This window comes from Delphinus delphis, chromosome 11, assembly GCF_949987515.2.
Source record: "Delphinus delphis chromosome 11, mDelDel1.2, whole genome shotgun sequence".
NCBI classification, from domain to species: Eukaryota; Metazoa; Chordata; class Mammalia; order Artiodactyla; family Delphinidae; genus Delphinus; species Delphinus delphis.
Genome location: NC_082693.1, coordinates 56,878,990 through 56,903,614, shown reverse-complemented (window position 1 = coordinate 56,903,614; position 24,625 = coordinate 56,878,990). Strand labels below are relative to the sequence as shown.

Below are 24,625 nucleotides of genomic sequence, written 5' to 3'. Positions count from 1 at the left end.
GAGCCCACAAGCCACAACTACTGAAGCCCATGAGCCACACGACTGAAGCCCGTGAGCCACAACTACTGAAGCCCGAGCACCACATCTCCTGAAGCCCATGCCCTTAGAGCCCGTGCTCTGCAACAAGAGAAGCCATTGCAATGAGAAACCCGCATACAACAATGAAGAGTAGCCCTCGCTCACCACAACTAGAGAAAGCCTGCGTGCAGTAAAGAAGACACAATGCAGCCAAAAAAAACCAAACAAAAAAGAAACCAAAACTCATGCCAATTTTTCATGCTCAGAGAATTTCAAATTAAATATCACTACTAGACTAAACCAAAACAATTATGATATTGAATGTACTTAAACAACATACATATCCTCACGCTGTCTAGCCTGTTGAAACTCACTTTAATAGGACTTAGGACAATTTTCTGCCCATCTACTTGAGGGCTATAATTGTAGCTTATGTGATATAATTCTGATTTTTCTTAATTTGGTTGTTCATTTTTCTGTCTCTTTCACTCCGGAGTCCTATCTCTCCTCTATTTATGTTAACCCTTCTGGACATTCATCATCTTCTTCCTAAAACATTTATTAAGAGTACTGGATGGTACATATTTCTGAATATGTCAGATGCCCCTAGCTAGACTGTAAACTTTGGTGGGCTGAGGTTGTCTTAGTCTTTTTTTGTACTTCACAAGCAGTTCAAAGTTTATTCCGTGCACTGCTCCTGGTTCTGTAATAAGCACTCTATGCGGGAGTATATAGATTCACCTCTCCCTTTCTCCCGTCTTCCTTCCTTCCTCTCACTCAACAAGACCGTACTGGCACTTTCTATGTGGCAGGTACTGTACTAGGCTCACAGGATTCTACAGTAAACAACGCAGACAGAGTTCCTGTCTTTCTAGAGTCTGACATTGAGATATTTGTCATGGAAACAGACATTAAACTAATCATAATGCAAATAATATTTAATCACAATTGTAAATGTGAAGCAAAATAAGATATTTTGACACAAAAGCATAATACGAATAATCTTTTTAAAACTAGTATTTAAGTCCGCTATATAGTACTATATCCTGGCAGAGGCTTCTCTATCACTTTGGCCAAAGATTCACACATCAAAGGGCCATCAAGTAACCTCTGACACAGCGCTTTGTTTTTACCTATGCCAACAAAGGCCTCCAAACGCCTTTGGCTTAAAAGCCAGACAAGGCCCCACATTTTATATGGTTACATGATATACTGGAGATTACATACACACACACACATACACATGCACACACACACGCGTGTATGTTACATACACAAAATACAATTCATATATGCTAACATGTATTCTAATAACCTACAGAGAAATAATAAGAAATGCAAGAAAGATAGTCATCTTTTCAAGTTGAGTAATCAATTAACTTGTGTTAATAGTTCCTTCAGTACGATGTGAATTAGTCTTGAAGCTACCCAGCCAATTAGAGATTTGAAGAGAGAGACTTAAAAATCATCATTGTCATCATCACAGTTGACATTTATTGACTGCTGTCCATAAGTTAGGTGCTGTCCTGAGTGCTTTGTTGACTCAGTCTATTTTTTATCTTCCTCTAGAGTGACAACCAGCATTGTATACAGATGTAGAAACTGAGGTTTTGAGATAAAGTAATTTGCTCAGGCACACATCTAAGTGACAAAGCTAAGATCTTAACCGAAAATTTTTTCTCTCTTTCTTTTAGTTGAAGTATAGTTGATTTACAATGGTGTGTGTGTGTGTGTCTGTGTGTGTGTGTGTGTGTGTGTGTGTGCAGTATATATGTATATTCTTTTTCAGATTCTTTTCCATTATAGGTTATTACACGATATTGAATACGGTTCCCTGTGCTGTACAGTAGGTCCTTGTTGTTTATCTATTTTATATATAGTAGTGTGTATCTGTTAATCCCAAACTTCTAATTTATCCCTAACCTAAATGTTTTTGATGTTAAAGTCTGGATAAAACTCTTGACTGAGGCTAAGAGAATATGCAGTCAGAACTACTCTAGGTTGCTGCCTAGCGCTGTGCAGCCGTGCACTGCACAATTCCCGGAGTTGTGTGATCCAGTGATTTTGATCACCTGTGGCACTTTCAAAAAAGATGCCCAGGTTCATTTCCGGATGTACCAAATCACAGTCTCTGGGGTGGTACCAGGAATGTGGACTTAAAAAAATCTCCATGACTGATTCTAATTTTTGCCCCAGATGTGAACTATTGAACTAGAGTATAAACGCATTCAAATATTTATGGAATTTTATCTCATCTGTTGTTAAGTGGCTAAATTAAGTGCACTACCACTATAATACTGTGACCAGATTTTTAATAGAATATCACCACAGTTGATGTCTTTTTAAGTACAGTTTTATTTGCTTATTTTATACTGATGTGTAAATGCATAATCCTAGTCCATGACACAATTAACATTAAAAATTCAAGCCCCTTACAGCACGTTGGCCCCCACATACGACCTCAGCTACATTGGCTTAAGTTTGCCCTGAAGAGTGGTTGACAGATGAGAGAATTAAAGTTATCTGGGACATTTTAGTGAAGTGTTTTGAAGCCTTGGATAAAGATGTTAGGTTTGAGGCACTGGACAATGTTAAGACAAGGTGGATCTTTAAAGTAAGGAGTGGCACAGCCAAAGCTGGCAAGAGGAAGACAGGATTAGCCAAAGTGCAAAGGTGAGCCGGTGGGGCAGGGGAAAGTGTGAGGAGGAAACTGCAGCGGTCCAAACGGGACTTAACACGAATGCATCATAGAAGAGAATGACTGGACTGGCATCCATAGTGCGGGACAATTACTCCTGGCCGTGGAACTGGCCGTGGCGCTTAAGAAGAGCCTGAAGGAAGGATTTTTACACATGGAGATGGAAAAACAGCCAGCCCAGCCAGAGAGAGTGGTATGAACAGAAGTACAGAGGCAGGAACGCAAAGGAGCAAGTTAGGAAAAGGGGGTCTGGTCCAATTTGCCTGGAAATGATGGGAAAGTGTGGAAAATCAAGGCCGAAAAGGTAAAATCATAGAATGACAGAGCTAAGAGGAGCGTTAGCTTTAAATTAATCTAATATCTCAATTTGCTAATGAAGACACCAGCGACAAAGAAATATTAAATTAAATGACCAGTAGAAGGAGGCCAATGTGACACCAGGGACCCCTCTCCAGTGAGTCTCGGTCCTGCAGGGTGCCTGCTGTTGTTGGAGCACAGCTGGGCATGATCTGAGCTGGTCGCGGAGACCTTGCGCAGGGGAGGGGGGGGGCGATGGAACGGGAGCTTCCCAGTCTCTGGGTGTGGCTGGAGCTTTTCTGAACCGGGAAGTTTAGGAAGATGCATTTGGCAGCAGTTGCATGTGTGAGATGAGGGGAAGTAAGGAGAACAATTAGGAGGCTGTCCGTGTGTGGGCCAGACATAGATAATAGGCGTTATTAGCTCCATTTCACAGATAAGGAAACTGAGCTTTGGACTGTGGCCAAACCCAGGCCTGGCGGATTCCAGAATGTGTGTGCATTCGGAGGCTGGAACCGTGGAGGACTTACCCCGCTGAGGGAGGGAGCAGGGGATGGTTGGCAGAGTCCACTCCAGCAGAGTGGTTGGGAAGACGGAGGGCTGAGAGAAGACCATTTGGATTTGGCAGTAGGAGGTCCGTGGTGGTGTCTAAGAGGGTGATTTCAAAAGGAATGAAAGGGTGAGTGGGTGGTAATGAAATGGTGGCAGTGAATATAGCCTCCTCATTCAAGAATTCTGGCAGTGAGAGGAAGCAGAAAGAAGGGAAAATAATTTGAGGAAATAGCAGAACAGAGGGAGGAGCCCCTCATTCCACCCATAGAAAATATTTATAGAACACGTATAGGTGCCAGGCATTGTGCTAGGCCGTGGGGAACACGATGATAAATAGCCTATAGAGGGAGCAGTAGAGGACGTCATCATAATAACTACCTTTAAGTGGAAATCCTATGGGGTAACATGCCAGGTTACCAAATTTAATATAGTATGGAATATAAGACCAACCTTTTCTTTTCTTTTTTTTTAACATCTTTATTGGGGTATAATTGCTTTACAATGGTGTGTTAGTTTCTGCTTTATAACAAAGTGAATCAGCTATACATATACATATGTCCCCATATCTCTTCCCTCTTGCGTCTCCCTCCCTCCCACCCTCCCTATCCCACCCCTCCAGGCGAAGACCAACCTTTTCGATTTCAAGCTTCCAGAAGAAAAGGACCTGGTATTGTCTTTATCTTTGTGTCCTCCCAAAGCACCTTGCATGGCACACTCTCAATAAATGTCTGCTCAGTAAATAACCCACGGGTCCCAGGAGATAAGAGGGAAATCCAAGTTGGGGGTAGCTTTGGAAAAGAGACAGGACATGTCCCTTCTGAGACATGAGGGAGAGGGAGGTGGGGTGCAGAGGACTCGTAGGTCACCAGAAGCCTGGAGGTCTAGATAAAGCTAAACTGTGGATTCCAGCTGCAGTGCTCAGGGCCAGAAAAGCTGCATGAGTTGAGATTACAGCCCCCCAAATGAGAATTGATAAGGGGCACTTCCTGGGGCAGATCTGTCATCATCCTGTTTTCAGCAGAGGCAACAATGGCCTCAGAAGTGGGTGGGATTGAGTTTCAAGATACAGCAGAGTTGAGAGCGCCATCCAGAAATCATTCATTCCTCTATTCTTATTTCAGAGGGTGGGAAAAGATGTGGAGAAGGACGAAAATTAACCTTCTTTTACAGTTGGAAATGGAAGTGGAGTCTAAGGCAGCTTGGAATGAAAGCCACTATGTAAGCAAGGAGGATGACTCCTGAGAAAAGAAGCTGCTGTGGAGAAGGCCCCCAGTCTTATTTCACTTCTACTTTTCCATGGGTCTGTGGACTTGCAATGCCTGTGCATGGATGGGGGCATTAATTTGCAAGTCAAGTATTCCAGGCTATACATAAAGTTAAAATGGACACTGGATGGATTCTCTCATTTAGCAGATGACACACAGATCAGAAAGGGTAAAGGGTAGCCCTCAGTCATATGATTAATCAATTGTAGGGCGAGATTACAACCCCAGGCCTTAGAGGTCTGGTCTCCTGTGGAGGGCCCAGTCATGTGTAGACCTAAGACTTTACTTGGCAGGCATCAGTCATGATTAGAACTGTACTTTACCAAGTTTCTCTATGCTACACGCAGTCTCTTCTTGCGACTTCTTGGGGCCACTCAGATACTTTTTGTACTCTCTCTCTCTCTTCAAAGCTCTTCTCAATCCCAGATGCTGTTGCCTCACATCCAGCAAACCGGAAAATGTCCTTCCGTGTGCTTTCCCGCTCCTGTGCCTCTGCTGATGGGGCTCCCACATTCTGAAGGACATGCCCCATCCATGTGGTAAAATCCTCTCCATCCTTTAAGGGCAGGGCAAACGTGACCCTCTCTGTGAAGTATTTTCAACTCCTGGTGGAATGAGTGGTTTCCTTCTCTATGTTTCCATGGGACTTTATACTGACTTCTGTAATATTTATTGATAACGAACCTTACCTTGTATTTACTACCTACCAGGCACTGTTCTAAGTGCTCTGCAAATAATAACCCTCATGAACAACCCTAGGAGAAATGTTCTGTTTCACAGATGAGGAAACTGAAGCCGCAGGAATTGAATGATTTGCTCAAGGTCATACGTGATAGTGCCAGGATTCCAACAAAGAGCCTCTGACCCCAGAATGAGGCTCTTAACGACTCTACTGCTTTGGTTTACTTGTCTGTCGTCCTCAAGCAAACTGTAAACTCCAGCGAGCAGAGGCTGCTCCCTAATTCATCTCTGTTTCTTAGGCTTAGTCTAGAACTGCCTGACAGTAAGTGCCCAGTAAATGTTAGATGAATAATTGAAAGAACGAATAAATGTGCACGCTTAGGTCTGACCAGTTCCCCCTTGTGAACAAAAGTTGGAAGAGTTTACTGCGAATGAGAGAAGGACAGAGGGAAAATCTTGCCTTCTACTTCTTGGCTTCCCATTGAATCCAGGAAAAACATACAGGTTACCACCTGCATGCAACACATATATGGTAACATTCAACATGTTACCACCTCCTCTCTTCAGGTTATTATTAGGGGTGCAAATAAATGAGTTCATAATTGTGTTTCAGCAGGACTGAAAATGAATTTGTATGCCCAGTAAACTAAACGCTAGTAAAGCAGAAAGTATACTTATGAAGCCAGAGGACAACTATAGAGCCCCTTGCCATACAGCTGTTTGTAATATACTCCTAGGAGAGGGTTCCTAGTAATGATAGGTCAGATCTCACAGGAGGACCCTGTTCCCTAGGAGTGAAGACCTCCCGAAGTACAAGGTACTTACTGGTCCTTGGCATCATACTTTATGTTACAGTTGCAGAAAGCATAGAGAAGAACTCAGCCAGTGCTCAGACTTAAACAGGAAAGTCTGTCTAGAATGGTCTTTCCCTCTCTTTCTTCTGGCCAACTCCAACTCGTCCTCCAAGTCTCAGATTAAATGTCACTTCCTAATGGAAATCTTCCCTGACCACCAAGACCAGCAGGTTCTCTTTTCGTGCACTCGCATTCTCCATCACAGCTATTTCATGATCTTAATAATATTCATTTAAATAAGCCTTTTCTTAATGTCTGTTTCTTATGCAAAGGCAGGGATTGTGTCCATCTTGGGCACTGCGGTACTCTTATCATCTAGCACAAAATAGGCAATCGATGAATATAAATTTTGTGAATGGATGTGGAAAACGTGAAGCTGAACACTGTTAAGATCTCCTCTACGGCCACAGATTGGCTTCTTGGTCCTTATAGTTGGCACCTTTTCTAGACCTTATGATAATTAGTCACGAAGTGAAAACAGACTTATTTGCATTTTTAAACACTTCTATTACTAAGAACTTTTAAGAGTTAAAATGTTTGTTGACTGTAGTTGTCCAAACTAAGGGGAAGATATGAGAAAAAGTAAATCAAATGATTTTGAGGAATTTTAAAAACAAGGTAGAAGAGCGCTCTTATTTTCTAGTTTCCTTTGGAATTACCGTATTCTGCAACAATAGTTTCTATATAACTTGGAAACTTGGTGAGCTCCAACCTCACGGAGAGATCCTTTTAAAAGATCTACTTATTTTATAAGACACAATGAGTCTGACATGAAATGCACACTTTGGTAACTAAGAACCCTAGCAAAGGAGATTAGTAGTCAAAAAAGCAATTAAGTTTACAGTAGGGTTACAGATACCATATCTAGTACAACAGCTTGGAAAAGGAAGTAATGCAAAGGTCATATCAACAAGAAAAAAAGGTACACTAAATAGTGGATTTTTTAAAGAAACAAAATCCTATATTTCAAAATCTTTCCTCCTCATCTAATAACTACATGTGTTTGGGTGTTTAGGAAAAAAAACAGGAGAGGAGGATGTGGCATTCGTGAAGTTGGTAACTGGCACAAAAACCGGTGAACCAGCCTGTGAAATTTAAGCATCTGGGGAGTCAGGTTCCTGATTAGCCTTTTCAGTTTGATCTCAGATCTCACTCTAGTATATCTAAGATTGTAGAATCCCAAGCTGCCTGTGCCTGTGTGCTTTAGAGGAGTCGTGCTTCAGGATTCAAAAAAACACATCCAACTACTCCAACCACTTAAACAACTTAAATGCAGAGCTTTTGGAAAAACCAACAGTGTTTTTAGGACGAGGCAATAATCATACCTTTTCACATGAAGGTAAAGGTCTCCCCACAAAAGGACAGGGCTATATGACAGATACCAATTATAAATCACCCTTTGTAATTCTATTTAGTTACATAGCATTGTAGGTCCCAGGATTTACAATGGCTGTGCAGCCCAGGAAACTATCTTTAGCTGGAGCTCCTCTTCTGTGTCAGTATTCTATTTTGAACTAACAATGCTCTCAGATGAGCCGAAAAGATGTATTTAGCTCCCACCATTACAATTTCTGATCCTCTTTCCTTTAGCTCTTTTGAAATAACATGAAAGCTTTGGCTTGCTAATTACTTTTATCCAGCCCATAGAAAAATTAGTTTATCTTCCTGATCAAAGCAAATTAGGCAGATCATGGCTGATTAGAATGCAACAGTAAAATCGCCATACTTTCTCTCCCATCCCCTTTCTCTCAGAAATAAGGCCTGTGTCAAATATGTAGGTATTTCCCACGGCCAGGCCGGACTCTGTTTCCAACAGGGACTGCAGCTTGGACAATGGTTCTTACACACACACTAAAGTTCTTTAGTTCAGTCATTGTGTTCGAAAAGAACTAGTCACCCCTTAGCTAGCATTTGATGAAACATCTAGATTTACATATTTCCTTAATTGCATTTTTGAATGTGAGTGAGATTTATCTGACCAGAGTTAAATGCCTTCTTTATTCCCCTACTCAAGGCAAAATTCAACTCCATGCTCTTAAAAAAAGTGAGGTGGGGCTGTGTGTGTAGGGAATCTTACTCAATTCTGATCTGAACGAATTTTAGGGTTTCAATAAAGTGGGATGAGGGAGTTATATTACCAAAGACAGGAAAGATAGACCTTTACCTCTCAAAGTGGAAATGTCAACTTCTAAAGCTTTGGCTTACTCAGCTCTTTCCAAAAGCCTATTTTGACTTTAATACTGAATGTGATTCCTTGCTGCCAAATTCCTCCAATCAGTAGCTAAAGGGCTCCCAAATTATTGTCCTTCATAATTTCTCACTAAAATTTCTACGTGACCGTAAAAACTTGAAAGTTAGGTTTTATTTTCTTTGTTTATTTACTATAAATTAACAGTAAATCTTGTATTTAGCTCCATTTAAACCTCCCTCTGCAGCTGCCCATTTGAAAATTAAAATGGTTGCCTTCTTTCACTTCAGTGGGCACAATACAAAACATCCATTGAGCTTTCTCTTTATTGCAGCTGCCAATGCCCAGCCGACTTTTAGCAAACCAACCAAGCGGAATCACAATGCAGCTGCAACATTTTATGGTATTTCTGTTGGTTCTCTTTTGAGACTGAAGGTGTTAATTAGGAATCAAAGAACACAACCCTGCCAGCTTTCTTTCACAAACCATACCCTGGTCACTGCAGTTTTCAGAAGAAAATAAATCTAATAAAGGGATAAAAATGTTGTTTGTCACACCAGTAAAGTGTACTTAAGACCCTTTGATCAAAAGCTTTTTATTTAGTCTTGTCAGATGGGCTGGAAATATTGTATTTTTCCCTTTTCTCTCTCTTCTTCATGCAGACTCCTCTGAATTTTGAATTTAATTTAAGACTGTCTGGAAGAAAAAAGGGCTAGCATGGTCATATGGGGGATTCTTTATAGGTGCTAACTGGTCTCAGAGAGTAGAATCATTTTGCTTCTTAGAAAATTATTCATATTCAACAGTTCATCATGTTACAGCTTCCCACAACACTGGGCCTCCTATTAGCGTGTTTACAATATTCAGACTATAGGTTCTCATGCTTACACTTTACATACGCATCTGCCAATACCATATTTAGTGTAATGATTACTTATTAGGTGAATCTCAGTGTTTTAGAGGATCCATTTTTTACATCACAAAATTCAGTATTTTCATAAGCATATAAACCACATATTTATACATCTACACACACATGCAAACATATAATGTTAATTTATCAAATAGTTTGTCATTTTGTATCATTTCTTTAATGCATCTTGAGTATCATGCATTCAAATGTAACAGCGTGAAGTCATTACCTTTCATCTTCAGTCAAAGTTAAAAGCCTAAAGTAAGTTTATGAAGTTAGCACTGCTGGGAATTAGTCAAGCCTGCTAGCTTTCTCAGCACGAGGTTTTGCTGCTAGATGCACAAATCATGCCAAAATCCATTAATCCTGCTTGAGAGAGGCAGAAAGAAGGTCTGCTTGTTGATTTAATGTTAATGAAATGAATGGGCTCCAGAGGCTACCTACAGAGGCCCTCTAAACTGTAAAACAAATAAAGTCATTTTAAGTGACGCTCACTGCAGGAGGGTAAACAATGCTCCCAGAATTGCCGCACAAAATGGGTTTGACTGTGGGTGTGTGGAAACCTCCCATTTTTTACCATCCTGCCACACCTGCCCTAGGCCAATACCCACACATGTCAAGCTGATGGACTCATAGAATGATCGATTTAGGAGTTATCTCGGAGCATGTGCTCACTTCTCTTACTGTACAGATGTGAGATTCAGGCAGGGAGGCTCTGCATCAGCTGATATCAGTGGGGTAGCTAGACCTAGTTCAGGGGTTCTCAAAACTTGACTGCACATTGCATTTGCCTTGGGGAGTGAAAAATCATTCTGATGCCTAGCTTCTTCCCCCAGAGGTTCTGATTTAGTTGGTTTGGTGTGTGATCTGGTCCTGGAGATGGTTCACATTAGGTCTCAAATGGAGCTGAGATGCTGACAAGCTTGAGAACCGTGGATCTAGACTTCTAATCTAGAGCACTGCTCCTTTGCATGACTTGGTGTTCTTTGGTTTTGCTGCACCATAAAAGTAATGATTTCCCAACTCTTAGCAGTGTGCCAGTTGCCTAGTAGATACATGTATTTCAGGATTTTGAGGTTGTTTCCAAAAGGAGTTTCCATTATGTAAATGCAGAGATGTGCCTGTGTGTGTGTGTAGATCTTTGAAGGACTGAACTCCATCCTTTGGGTGAGCCCACCCCACAGCAGAGACAGTAGCCAGGGTCTGTGCCACACTTGACAGCTTGTCCTCTAGCCTCACTCTTCTTCTGCTCCTTCAGTTCACCTCACCTTTGAGTCGCTCTTGACACTTTTGAAATCCCTTCCTTATATGTCACAGTCTCCTCGGGAGAGTCGCTTTCCTCTTACTCCCCTTCCACCTAAAGAACTTTGCTTTGCCTGAGAGACAGACTCTTCTGACTCTTCATTTGAAGTTGTTCAACTTTTGCTGCCTTCGATCCCCCTTGGTTTAGTGATTATTTAGACTGCTTTCTAAAGCCAGGCTGATAGATCCCATTTCTCCAATCTGTGCTGCTGGCTAACACATAATGTCTGTCTGAAAGTTTCTTTTAATTCTGGCTTTAGGGCTTCAAAATAGATCAGCTTCCTACTTTAGTAATTCAGTAGGCACTTGAGAATTCCAGAATCATCTTTTCACATTTAGTAAGAGAGAAAAATGTTCCTATGGGGGAGATTTCCCTTGTCCTTTGCAGACCTGCTCTCTTGATTCTGTTGGTCATGGGTAAAGTGGCTTGCTTCTCCTGCAGAGGGGTGCCGAGAATCTGTAGAGATGGTGACATGGGCTTATCCAGCAGAGTTAAAAGACTGTCCAGTCCAATAACCACCCATGCATCTCCCCTCTCTGCTGGGGGTCCACTGGACCTAATTCCAGAGGCCTCGTGCTTAAATATAAGCAGAGTGGTACTCTGATCTCCTATTTAACTTTGAATTCCGCCCCCAATCCCAGATTCAAGTCACTGGTATCTATGATTCCCCAGGAAATAATTTTAGCCTCGTTGTCATCACTGACTGCAAACATCCTTCCAGTAATTGCATAGAACTGCTTATTTACTGAAAACAGCTACTGAAATTCCTCATGAAAGTTCAACTCTTTTGAATGTATTTTCAGATAGACATAAGCCTATTCCTTAAATCAGTTTTTTTCCTTAGAGTATAATTATTTTTTCAGTTGTTAATATAAAAAGAAAACACATTTTTTGTGTGTGTGTGTGGTACGCGGGCCTCTCAGTGTTGTGGCCTCTCCCACAGGCTCCGGATGCGCAGGCTCAGTGGCCATGGCTCACGGGCCCAGCCTCTCCGCGGCATGTGGGATCCTCCTGGACCGGGGCACGGACCCGTGTCCCCTGCATCGGCAGGCGGACTCCCAACCACTGCGCCACCAGGGAAGCCCCACATTTTTATTTTGCTGAAATTTTGGTTTTTTTCCCTGAGTGCATCTTTGGCTCTGAGGAAAGGTTGGGTTCCCTATCTCCCTCTTAGTCCCCCTAAATCCATCATTTCTCACCTGCTGCTATAGCAAGTCAACTGCTGGGATGGAAGCTTCTAAGAGCCTAAGAGGTTACCAAGCTGAATTTACCCCACATACTCAGGAAAAATCGTGGGGATGGGTAAGATGAAAAATGAGAGGCTAAAAACAATTCAAGCCCAGGACCACAAATTGTGGGCCATTCATGAAATCACGTCTGAGGACTGTACTCCTAACATTGGGCCACCAGCCCACAATCTGTGACAAAGCCTTCACTCAGTGTCAGCCACCCTGGAGATTCGTGCAGTGTCTACCCAACGCCATACACACACGTGAAAATGTGGAACTTCATTCAATACACAGAATCTTTTATCTGTTTGGTACCGAGGATCAGAGATGAAGGCTAAATTTTACTTTCCTTGAACAGGTACTGGGTGATGCCTTACGCACTTCAAACTTCCCCTTCTTCCTTCCCCTACTCTTGTACCCAGTAGGCATCTTGTTCTCCTCTCATTTTTAACATTAAAAAATCTTGTTTAATGAAAATTGCATTTACACTTGTAAAACTTTAGGGCAATTGATTTAACTATTTTGGGGGGATAACAACAAGAGGCAACACTGTGTATTTGAAAAACATGGGTTTAGTGTTATAACGACTGTAACACCGTGGCCGACAAAACCAATAACATTTAACATTTCACGCATGCTCCACATATGAGGTACTACGCAAAGTTCTTTACATACGTTATCTTACCAATCTTCACAACAATCCAGCGAGGTAAATGTCATTATTATGGCCATTTTACTGATGAGAAAACTGAGATGCGGAATAACCTGCTAAGGTTATTCAAGACAGGGCTGTGAGCTTTGTGAAAAGATGTTCTCATTTCTGAAGTAGGGGTACTCGTAACTATTTTATGAGACTCAAATGAGAAATTAGGGGTAAAACTGTTAAAAAGCGCTTTTTGATTTTTTTTTTTCTGTTTTGGGAGTTTACAAACAATGCGGTCTGCCAAGTTCAGAGGGAAGGGCCTCTTAGTCACCACGTTATAAGATTATAAGATTATCCCGGAGATTCAATCAGCTTATCTCACTCTCTGTTATACATTTGGCGGCACCTTGCATCTTAGGCGTGGATGATGTGCGAGCCTTACGTAGAGTTTAGGGGAACAGAGAGTGTCCCCTAGAGAGGGAAAATGGTGTTGACTGTCCCTTAAGTGTGCCCCGGCCGTAACGGCTTTTGAAGTTGCCCAGGCACAGGCATGCAGGGGCAAAGGGTGTTTGAAGATGTAGGTGTTAAAGTTATTCAGGTAGAGTATTGCCTATAGAGCACAAGATGACTGCTACTGAAAAGGTGGTTTGCCGTTCACAGTAGCCAAGATCAGGGGGGCACATCGGCCATGCAGGACCACATGGTGGGTAGAAGAAGGAGAGGGAAGAAAGCAGGGGCAGGAGCCTTTACTGTGGTTTCCGTGGGAAGGAATGGGTGGGACAGGCAGACTTAGAATTGGCTAGTTTGAATAATGTCATCAGGCTCAGGGTGTAGGTGTTGCCCCGAGTTATCTGGTACCTGGCCCTGGGGTGATTAGGGCAGGAAATATTGACCTAGTGTGTAAGAGTCCTGCAAGAGCCTGATAAAGAAGGAGGTTGGGGGTGTGGGCTTTGGGTTGCTTGGTTTGCACATGAAAGGCGCACTTGCAGGGGGAGTCGCTGCTATCTCCAGGGATAGCCCTGGGCGAGGCAGTCCCTCCTGGGTAAGCAAGGCCCCAAGATAGCAAAGCATCATAAAGTACAGAAAATGAAAACCATGATTGGTACCTAGGGATTCTGTGTTCTAATCCAGTGAGACTCCTTTCTTCTTTGGTCCAAGAAAATCTACAATTCAAGGGGAGTATAGAGTCCAGTAGTGAAAACAGACAAGCAGATCAAGTATGGTGATCACAGGTGGTGAGTGCTGGGACAGCCTGAGCTCAGGACGATGTGGGAGCATCAGACAGGTTTTGAAAATGGTGGGTCACAGAAAGCTTTCTGGAGGAGGTGATGTTTGAACTGAGTATGGAAAGACTCATAGAAGTTGGAAAGATGAAAAAGAAGAAAGGCATTCCAAGCAGAGACCAACACATGTGAACACCTGGGGAGGCCTGAGACATGGAAACTGCAGGATGTGGTTTGATATGGCTGGAGAGGAGAGAACGTGGGGGGTTGGGGAGGGGGGACTGGCAACAGGGTTTGTGAGTGGGGGATGAGGCAAGACAAGTTGATTTTGTGGGTTAAACTAAGGAGTTAAACGCTACCGTGAAAGCCACAGGAAACCACTGAAGGATTGAATGTATGGGAGACGTGAGCAGAATTTCGTCTTGGACAAACTCGTGGGGTGGCAGGGAGTGTGTGTGTCTTGGGGGTCTATGCAAACCAAGATAGGAGACTGCCACAGTTATCCAGGCAAAAAGGGAGGAGAGCCAGAATTAATGCAATTTCAGTGCTAGGGGAGAAAGGGAACAGATACAAGAGACAAGAAGGCTACCTGAATTTGGTCAAATTAAAGTCCCAAGTGAAGTTTAAGTTACAGTAAAGACATGTTTAAAGACTATGAACTGAAATTTGGGAAGTTAGTTATTTATTCCTCAAACGAAATCTGATTGCTTCTCTCTGCCTTACGGATTTTTTAGGTGATACAGAGACACTTTATCTGTATCTACAGTGGGCCAAAATCTTATCAGGTCGAGATTCAGGCACATACCTAGATATGAACACATAATATGCATAAGCAACAGGATACTTGGTAATATCTAGAAAAGTAACTGGGAGTTTTAGAATTCACTTGAGTATCTGGCATTGGAGCGAAAAGGTGGAAAGAAGGAGCATTCAACCGGGGATTTTGGGAGACTTGGGTTCCAATTCCATCCTTGTCAGTTATGTGATTTTTGGGTATGTTGTTTACCTCTTATAAGCATGAATTTCATCATCTGTGAAAATGAAGGTGTTGGATTAGGTCATCTCCAAGGTCTTTTCTATTCTAAAGCCTATGGGTAGACATAGCTTTTGACTCATCGAAAACCTCTGCAACCCATCTAAGTGATTTTAATTCCACTTATTTGCACAATTAGGGTAATGCTCTAGCAATCATGATTAAATTTCAGTTTTGCACTGTGTAACGTGACCTTAGGTATACAGCTTAGTCATTCTGGTAATTTGTGGATAAAAGATTATCCTTTTAGTTCTTTACAGTAGAGCTTACTCTAAATGTAGTTAGCTATTAGTGCGAGCTCTGAATTGGTTTTACTGTAATTAACATAAATCTACCAAAATTAGCCTTTCTCTTCCCATTATACAATTAACTATGTTCTGAGGAGTTTCTACAGCTAAGGCAAAGGGGGCTTCAAATTACTCTGTAATAGTCATTCAGGACCAGACCATATCCACCTAACACTTCTCAGGATTACAAGACCCTGGGGCAGTGGACTTTATGGTCAAGCCAGCAGCTGTAAGTTGGAAGGTGGATCCTTGCTCTCAGTTAATCATGCTGCTAAAACTTCTGAGATCTTCAAATGAGATAGGCTTACACCCTGGGAGAATCTGGTTTAACTAGGATTTCCTTTTGCTAGCCGAGCTTGAAGACTCAATGAAAAAAGATCTTGAACTTCCTCCTGTACTCCGCTGCACTGAGCCCTGGAGAATAACAGCTGCTGGGGGATGGGGGCTTCAGTGAGTTCGGGTCTCCCGCCACAGGGATGGTGGCTTCCCCAAGTTAAAACCAAAGACCCCGATTTCAGTGCGTTTAAGAGTTGATAACTTTAATCCCCAAGACTCTTCTTTCTAAACTTCCCTTCGTCTTGTAGATTGAAGCCCTGGGGGGTAGAGTGTCTGAGATAAGGAAAATGCATCCTTCCAGTCCTCCTCTGATACTCTCTGGAAGAGAGGGATGGAGAAGAATAAGGACAGACTCAGGAGAAATGTACCAACCGGGGCTGAATGCCTAGCGGAGGTCTCACTGTCTCTCTGTTCTGCCTGTGCTATTTCTTGGGTGGCAGATTTCCACACACCCTTTCCATCTCTCTTGCCATATTTTTCTAGGCTTTACTCTATTGGGCAGACAACACTACTAATTATAGAGTACATCTATGGCTAAATGCAAGCAGGTCTGCTAAGGGTCCCTTCAGGACAAGAAGTATGAAGAGAAAATAAAGAGGAAGATTTCTTATTTCAGTCTTTACTAGAAGACTCCAAACTCATTCTGTAGATTCATTCAACAAACATTGTGAAATAAATGTTTATTGTGAACATCTTAATATATACACATAATAGATGATTAAGGAATGTAGCTCCTTCCATGGAAATTTTTATAATCAAATAATCTTCACCGTATATGTATACAAAAAGTGAAAGGTTATTTTTGTGCTGATAGATTTAAAGACCAATTGATTATGTAACAGAGTTCCTTCAAATAAGTGCCTCACAAGAAAATTTATAACCTAAAAACTTCAAGCGCCATGTGGTATTTTGTGTGTCGAACCAATAAACTCATTAAAATAACATTGGGTAAACCCAAACACAACACAATGAAAGTTCTAACACAGCCCACATTAACCAACCAACTTTAAAATAATATCTTTGTTACGTGCTAAGGTTAAAAAATCAGCAAATTCTTTATATTTTTTCCACTTGAGATCATGTGTGGTTTTCTACTTTCCCGAGAAGTACACTTTTGTGGCTTTTTTGATCAAAGGAAGGTTATTTTTGCAAAGAGACATCTTTTGTAGAGGTCCCTGTTCTACTTAATCAAGGTTTCAAGAAAAAAAGGAGCACAAGAGTGTTTACTAGTTTTTCTAGCAAAACATAAAAATTCTTAGATTCTCTTCTTAGTGTGGACTTTGGAAAGGAAGGCGTGCATGTAAGGTTCGTCATCACTCTGTGTGTGTTTGTGTGTGTGTGTGTGAGAGAGAGAGAGAGAGAGACAGACAGACAGAGAGACAGAGACAGAGAGAGAGAGGCAGAAAAGGAGGTGGAAGGAGGAAATAAAGGAATTTGGCTGCCAAATTGAGTAACAGTTTGAAACACTTGGCTTCCAGTTGTGAAAGATGAGCAACAATGGGGAAAAGTTTGGGCTAACAAGGGACCACTTGAGGAAAGCTTAATCTCAGCTGGCAGGCTGACGAGGAAGGTCAGCTCGGTGCACGCGTTCCCAGCTGGAGTTGGGCTCCCATTGCCAGAACAATTGTCTTCTGCATTGCAGCTTCTGAAGCTAACTGAAGGTGCCTTCACAGCCAGTTCCTCGGTGTCTCCCCTTAAAAGGGTTGGCTCTCCACTGCCATGCCCTGTCAATGTTATGTATCATTTCCACCGAGCAAGTGGCACAAAGGAAACTGTTTCTTATTGGTGTGTTGCTGTGTGTGTGTTAGTGTGTGCATGAGAGATGGCTTTCTTTCCCCTTGACCATCACAGTCTTCATTAGGAGATGAAATCAAACTCCTTCTGAAGCCAAGAAGGGCAAAATGAACATGGAAAAAATGTGCATATGTTAAAAATGAGACACTTGAAAGTTAGGGATTGCTGAATAATTTTTTTACATATATATTCCTTTTCATATTCTTTTCCATTATGGTTTATTACAAGATACTGAATATAATTCCCTGTGCTATACAGTAGGACCTTGTTGTTTATCTATTTTATATATAGTACTGAATAGTTTGTATCTGCTATAATTTTAAATGATTAATGTTCACAGAAAACTACAGTTGAGTGTACTGTTGTAAGAGCTTTTAGAGATTATATCCCAATGTAACCTAAATTTTCTAAACATCAGTTCTTCCTTGAGGAGGTGTTCTTTACATTGAATATGCTTTATAATTAATTGGCCAGCTATTGATTTTTCATGTTGACTTTGTAATACAATAAATGATTAACACATAGGTTTACAGCAGCAAATGAACTGAAGGACTGAAGAAACTAAATGGATAGTTCAGGAAAAGTTCTTCTTTGTTTGAAGGAAGGGACTTTTCTCTGACTTATCCAGATTTCTTATTTACACAGAAGTCTGTATCACTGGCTTAATTGTTAAACTGTGCAGAGCTTACAGAGTGATCGATAAGTAGATAAAACTTTGAAATAATTCTCCATTCTCAATCAAATAAATGATGTGTCACTTCATCTTATCTCATCAGTTTTAAAGGTAAATACAAACTTAAATAAAATTGGCCTATTAAGAAAGTTCATGTCTCTCTGAATTGACAAATAGTTCCAAAGAATTCGGCTACTTTATTTGACACATAGATCTGGTCATAGAAAAAAAAAGAAGTTTCATTTTTAATTTGGAAGTTATTAGTCAGCTGATCACTCTTTATAATACTTGGGCACTACCACAATTTATCTTCGACTTGGAGACAAGAGAAATAGTTTTTGTGGTAGTAAGAAAATGGATATATGAAAAGGTATCTACTAAACTTAAAAGATTGGCCCTAAGCTATATAATATTATTCTCCTTTTACTGAAAACTAAAAACTGCATTTCCCAGGATTCCTCGAAGAAATATTTGTGGTATTAGAGCTTCATAAACTGTGTTCCTAAGAAGAAGTATTTCAGCACCAATTACAATTACTATGAGGCATAGCTAAACATTAGAAGGCTGGTTTTCTTGTGTTTCTGGTAAACTGGCCCTGAAGATAATTTCAAAGAGGCCCCCCAAACATTTTGAGCAATGGAAATAGCCTTGCAATAAGCTAACGGGCCCCCCAAGATAGGGATGATAATAGTACCTGTGTCAAAAGGTTGTTGTGGGATGTGGGATTGAGTAAAGTAGCAGCATAATGCCTGGCACTCAGGAAGAACAGTATAAACGTCAGCTGTTATAATTAGTGTCATTACAATAATAAAGTAATTTAGACATGTAAATTCTGGTGTGTTTGTTAAACAAGTCACGGCATCATTTAAGCAAAATACAATTTAATTGTATTTCCAATGGGGCTGAGCCATAATTGTGGGATACCAGTAGCCTTGTGTTGTTCTCTTACTTGCAGACAAGTAGTTCTCGTCTGTCTTTCTCTGGGCTCTTTTAGCCACTGGGATTTCAGCAGCTGGTTCAGCCAATTCTATTCAATTCAACATTACAAGTATTTACTGAACATCTCTTCTGTGCCAGGCACTGGTGTGGGCACTTGGGAAATAAAGTAGAAAATTTCCTAGCCTGGCGGAGCTCACAGTCTAGTGAGGAAGATAAACCCTGAAGGAAAGACAGTCCATCATTACCTCCCGGAGAATTATTCCATCTGTTTTTAAGGAAGATGGTTTCATGGACAATGGTTGGTTCTTTTGCATACTTTTAAAGTCAATTCCAGCTTTTTCAATCCCAGATTTAAACACTGAGAATGAGGGTATGAGGAAGTACTCCTGCTTACGAAGCATTTTAAAAATAGTTAACCCAATGTGTGGTTAATGGAGGTTAACTAGACTTATCGTGGCTATCATTTTCGATACAAATATTGTATCTTTATGTGTACATCTGACACTAATGTTATACATCAATTATATCTCAATTAAAATTAAAGATTTTTTAATTAAAAAAAGGAAAAAAAGTTAACCTACTAATTTGAACACCCTGTTAACAGTCTTTTAGCATTACTACTAGATAACATTATTCCATATTGTGAAATCAAATGATCAACGTTCTTCTACCTACCACTTTCAAATAAGGCATTTCCACTGGGCTCAATCAGTGTAAAAAAAAAAAAAAAATTAACTTGAAGAGGTGGGAGAAAATGCCAGAGATTTCAAGAATGAGCCTGTTTCCTACCATGTCACCTATGGAGAACCAAATTAATTTTGAATTATGAAAATTTTTATAAAAAATTCCACCACACAGCCTATGCAATGTCTCCTTTTCCCAGAGCTAAGGAGTTCCATGGGTGAAACTGAGCATGTAGTTGGCGTCTATAATGACTGAATAAAACTGTATATCGAAGCTGACAGATCTGGGAATAAAAGAGTTGTAGTAGGTTGGAACTCATGGGTAGTTTAACAAATGAAATCCTAAGGTACGTCAAAAATAGCAATAGGACTAAATTATCAGCTTGGTAAGTAATATATCAGTGGTGGCTCTAACGCCAGTCTGATTCATTTTTCTACTACAAAATGAGACTGTATAAAGGAAAACACTGCACCAGGAGTGAGGAGGTTGAATCTCATAGGAAGGAATTTGCCTTCTCATGAAGAATTCAATTTACCAGAAATATCCACTTGTGGGTGTTTACAAGGAAATGTGCCATTTAGCATTATTCTAAATTTATATAAATAACTGAACAAAACCAAAAGAATTACTTCACAAAATTGCTCAGTGCAGCACTCACTACTGTTTTTCATTTCTATATTATGGCATATGATTTGGTTTAATTGGAAACATACTTAAATTTATAGCTAAAATGACTTAAATGTATACATTCAATAGAACAAATATATAAAATGCTTTATTAAGGTAAGTAGATATTAGGTATCAGTTGTAAAACTATAAATATTCCGCAATGTCTCTAATTTTATGATAGTTAATTGTTTACTTGGTTATTATGTCTATGCTTTTGACAGTTACATGTTTTGGAAATTAAAAACAAACAGTTCAGTTAAAAACTCTGAGAAATTATAGACTAGTTTTGTGTTTCTGAACTTTTTAAAGCACATCCAAGTGGGAATGGTTTCATTATTAAAGTATAATTTTATTTAATTACAAAGGTTATTTTTTTATTCCAATCTTCTAACTCATTTGTGACTGCCACCTTTCGTTGCAGATCAGAACTCTGCCTTTACTTCGAAGCAAATGTGTAACGGGAAAAAAGATCGAAGATCTGATTGAGGATCATGCTTACCGTATGTAAAAATTCATTATTGTCACAAAAACTCTGCCGTGCACATGTTGAACATATTCAGTAAAATATTTATTCTAAATCTACACCACAAAATTGTTTGAATCAGAGCCACTACTTAAAAAAGAAATCACTCAGACTAACTCAGTCACTTAGTTTCAATAATTGCCCCCATAACAAAAACACTACTAAGAAAACCCGGGCATCCTGAAGAAAAAGAAAGAACTTCATTAAAACGCAGAAAAGTCACTGATATTATGATATTTTTAACGAATTTTGCACGTAGGTTGTAGAGCAAACTATGAATTTTGCAACTGACCTAAACTGTTGTAACAATTAAGGCTTTTGTAACCATCTCTAAAGTACAAAATTTTCCTTCATTTAAAATAATTTTCTTTGCTTGAAGAGAAGTAGAAATATATTAAATAATTTTCAAGGAAGAGTCTGAAAAGTTTCTTTAATTTTGAAACCGTATCTTAAGTGCTTAGAACACATGTATGACACCAGGGCATCCTTAATTAGTTATAATTGAGATTTTTGATTGGTTTTTTAAATTAAAACTAGTTTTACCAGTTATGTGTAAAATTAAATTTTGTTACAAAGTTACATATGGAAAAGTAACCAAACTACATAAAAAAAATCTTTCTCTTGGTTCCTTTAGTTTATGTGACATAAATTTGCCTGTGGATGAAATGTTCATGTCTTTAAGCAATAGCAGGGAAAAACTCAGTTTTCGTTTAAAAATAAAATGGCTGTTCTAGATCAATAAAGAAAAGTATATTTACTATAGTAAGATATTCATTAGGATTTAGTTTTCTATTTGGATGCCACACTAACTGGATGAAAGATACATCAAAGTAGTATAGGGAGCTTACTTTTAAGAACTTATTAGCAAAAATGTCCACATTTGATGCATTAAAATAACTTACCTATAGTAAGATTAGATGCTAGCACTACTTCTTTCTGACAGATCACCACTGCTAGGTTGAGATGCACTAAACGTTGGAAATAATTATTGTCTGCTTTTATGTCTTAACCTTGGTGTGTTCCTTGTTTTCTGCTGAGTGAGCTTTATTAGCCCCTGTTGTAAAATCAGAGCCCATAATCACTGGAAGAGAGAAACAGAGAGAGAGAGAGAGAGAGAGAGAGAGAGAGAGAGAGAGAGAGGGAGAGAGAGGGAGGGAGAGAGAGATTAAGATTGAAAATTTCCAGTGTTTATACCACGCATGTTCAGTGGTCCAATTACAGATCCACTGGAGAATGCAGTTCAGTAAGAAAAGAGAGTTAATGTTTGGACTGGCTTAAGACTTAGCTTTTCTGGGGAAGAAAGATTCTAAAGCTGTACATAAACAGCTCTAACCTTCTATGAAGAGACTGAAGAAACTTTCTTTACCTACGAGTTGGACTAGCCCGTTATCAGATTGTGGCAGATGTATTTGCCAAACGTGTACAGCTGGAAGTTGCCACCATCAGTCTGAAGAAAATGAAATGCTTGTTCTTTTCTGGGGAGAGGAGGAAGATTAAGAGATAACATTTTCACTCAAAGAAATGGTGGCAACTTATTACAAACAATAAAAGATAGTAGTCTGGTCTTTCACCCACATCAGTCTTTGCATACTGCAACTTTCTCATCAAAGCTTAATTACCACTGGGCCCCAGTGGAGCGGGGCTGTAACTTCGTGTTCCCATTTAAGAGCAAAATGAAGTTATCTCTTAAAATAATACAACCAGTAAAGCACATGCTTATTTATTTGAATATGAGTAAATAAAGATTTCTCTTTCAGGTTGTGAGTGCACAAGTGAAGGAGAAATGGTCGCTTAATTCTAGGTGTAACCAAAAGAGGGCACCATCTACCCTTAATGTCGGCACAGAGTTCCTGAGGTTGTCAAAACAAAACCCCCAACCTCAAACCCTTCAACCCACCAAGGCAGGGCATCCGATGGCCTCTGGCATTTTGTACTCTATAAGGAGACCAATTCTGAAATTGCCCATCACGAAGAACATCAGTTTGGTTATTTACTTCAGGACTGATTTCTACACTTAGCACTCATATTCCCTGAAATGTTAACCATTAGATGCAAGTATTTGACATTTCACTGTGACACTTTCCACAGACACTCTGAGTTTAATATTTTATAGGACAATGAGAACATTTCCCCTTAGGCCAGGATACAGGCTGTCACCAAATAGCACGAGAAAAAGCTGACAATTAACTTCCTAATGGTATCTTAACTCCAAGGGGTTATCCATAATGATAGATAGGGAACAGTGGCAGTCAGATCTCCCCAGCACATGGAGGATGCAGTTAACTGCATTTGAGGTATGTGGGAAATGATTTGAAGCAGTATTTTACTTACACCAACTTTTAGTAACAGAAGCCTAACAAATGAGTGAGAGAAAAGAAGTCATGACATTTATTTTCTGTGTCCTTAAACAAGTTTTCTAACAAGTGTATTATTTAAATAGGTAAATGTTTGGGGGGAATGCACAACTCCCTCGTGTATGGCCAGTTTCTTCAGGATGATAGGGAAGAATAGTTCTAGGCTCTTAAGTGCAACTGCCATCCGCTCTCAGAAATTCACGATACAGGAGAATATGTGATTCTTGAAACACTGAGTTTAGCAGTTAAACCCAGAGACTGGAGATGAATAGTACAGACATTTCATAGTACAGATAGTTATTTAGGAGGAGGAAATGTGAATTCTTAGAGAATGATCACTTAGGCGAGCAGATTTCCATCACTGTAAAAATATCACTACACCATGCAATTAAGTGCCACTGAAGGGAAACCTGGTGGGGAAATAGAGTAAGTTTATAAACTTTTCAGATAGGGAAAGCAGCCAAAATAGTTTTATGGTAGGTGAGGAAGGGACTGCCGTCTACTAACACTAAAATCTAGCAGGATAATCCCTCCCTTTCAACGCAAAATCAAAGCAAGTAAAAAAGAATTTTTTTTTTCCTTCCTCACTCTGTCTCTAGAAAAAGAATCACTATCTAGTGTAAAGCGTTGTGCAAGCCTCTTCATGTTTCTTCCCTCCAGAAAACAACTAAACAGAGGAAAGACCGAGTTCACAAACATCCCAACTCACTCCTGCCAAGGTACATCAGAGAAGCCGAAACTGGGATTGCCAGGGTTTGGGGTGGGCTCACCGCAGTGCCTCGAGTTCAAACCTAAACGTGTAACCTTGTGGCCACGAGTGCCCCTTTTCCCGAGTGGTCCCGACCCCTGGTCTCTCTGCGCGAAGGAAGCGAGCCCCATATTCTCCACAGGGCGATGGAGAGTTGTCGCCTTGGTTCCCAAGAATCGGGTTCCTCCTGGGTCACCACATCCACCCGACCACCTGTTACCCTCCGGGCCTGGATTTTCCAGAGACCAGATTATGAAATGAGCCGCTGCCTCGTCTCCGTAGTTGGGGTTTGGAGTCTGTGGTGGGGGGACGACGGGCTGGGAGGATCCCCGAGGGATGACAGAGAGCTTCAGGTCTCCACTTGGGTGTCTGCGCCGCTGTTTACCCGCCCCGCCGCCTTCAGCCCACTTCCCTTTCCTCCCCCGGAGGAGGAGATGGTTAAAGATTACACCGTGGCCGCGGGCACTTCAAAGGGCGGCTCGGGCAGCCAAAGGTAAAGATAACGTTCCGGCAGCTCTTATCGGGTTTGTGGTTGCCACATTATAATCACTTCATTTAAAAAAAAGGGGGGGGGGGCGGTGGGAGAGAAAGAAAAAGAAAAGAAAAGAAAAGAAAAAGGTTACATCACGCGACTGTGCAAGAGATGCAGAGTAAATTCCTTTGGAGCTGGACGAGTTGGAGTTCTCCTTTGGGGAAATTTTTACAGCCCATCTCTTCGTGG

At 40.6% G+C, this 24,625-nt stretch overlaps 1 protein-coding gene across 2 annotated transcripts in view; it reads right to left on the bottom strand.

Moving 5' to 3' along the window:
* The window catches only part of LGR5 (leucine rich repeat containing G protein-coupled receptor 5), a 119,552-nt gene that overhangs the window by 94,014 nt on the left and 913 nt on the right, over window positions 1-24,625 (bottom strand). The window lies entirely within an intron of this gene.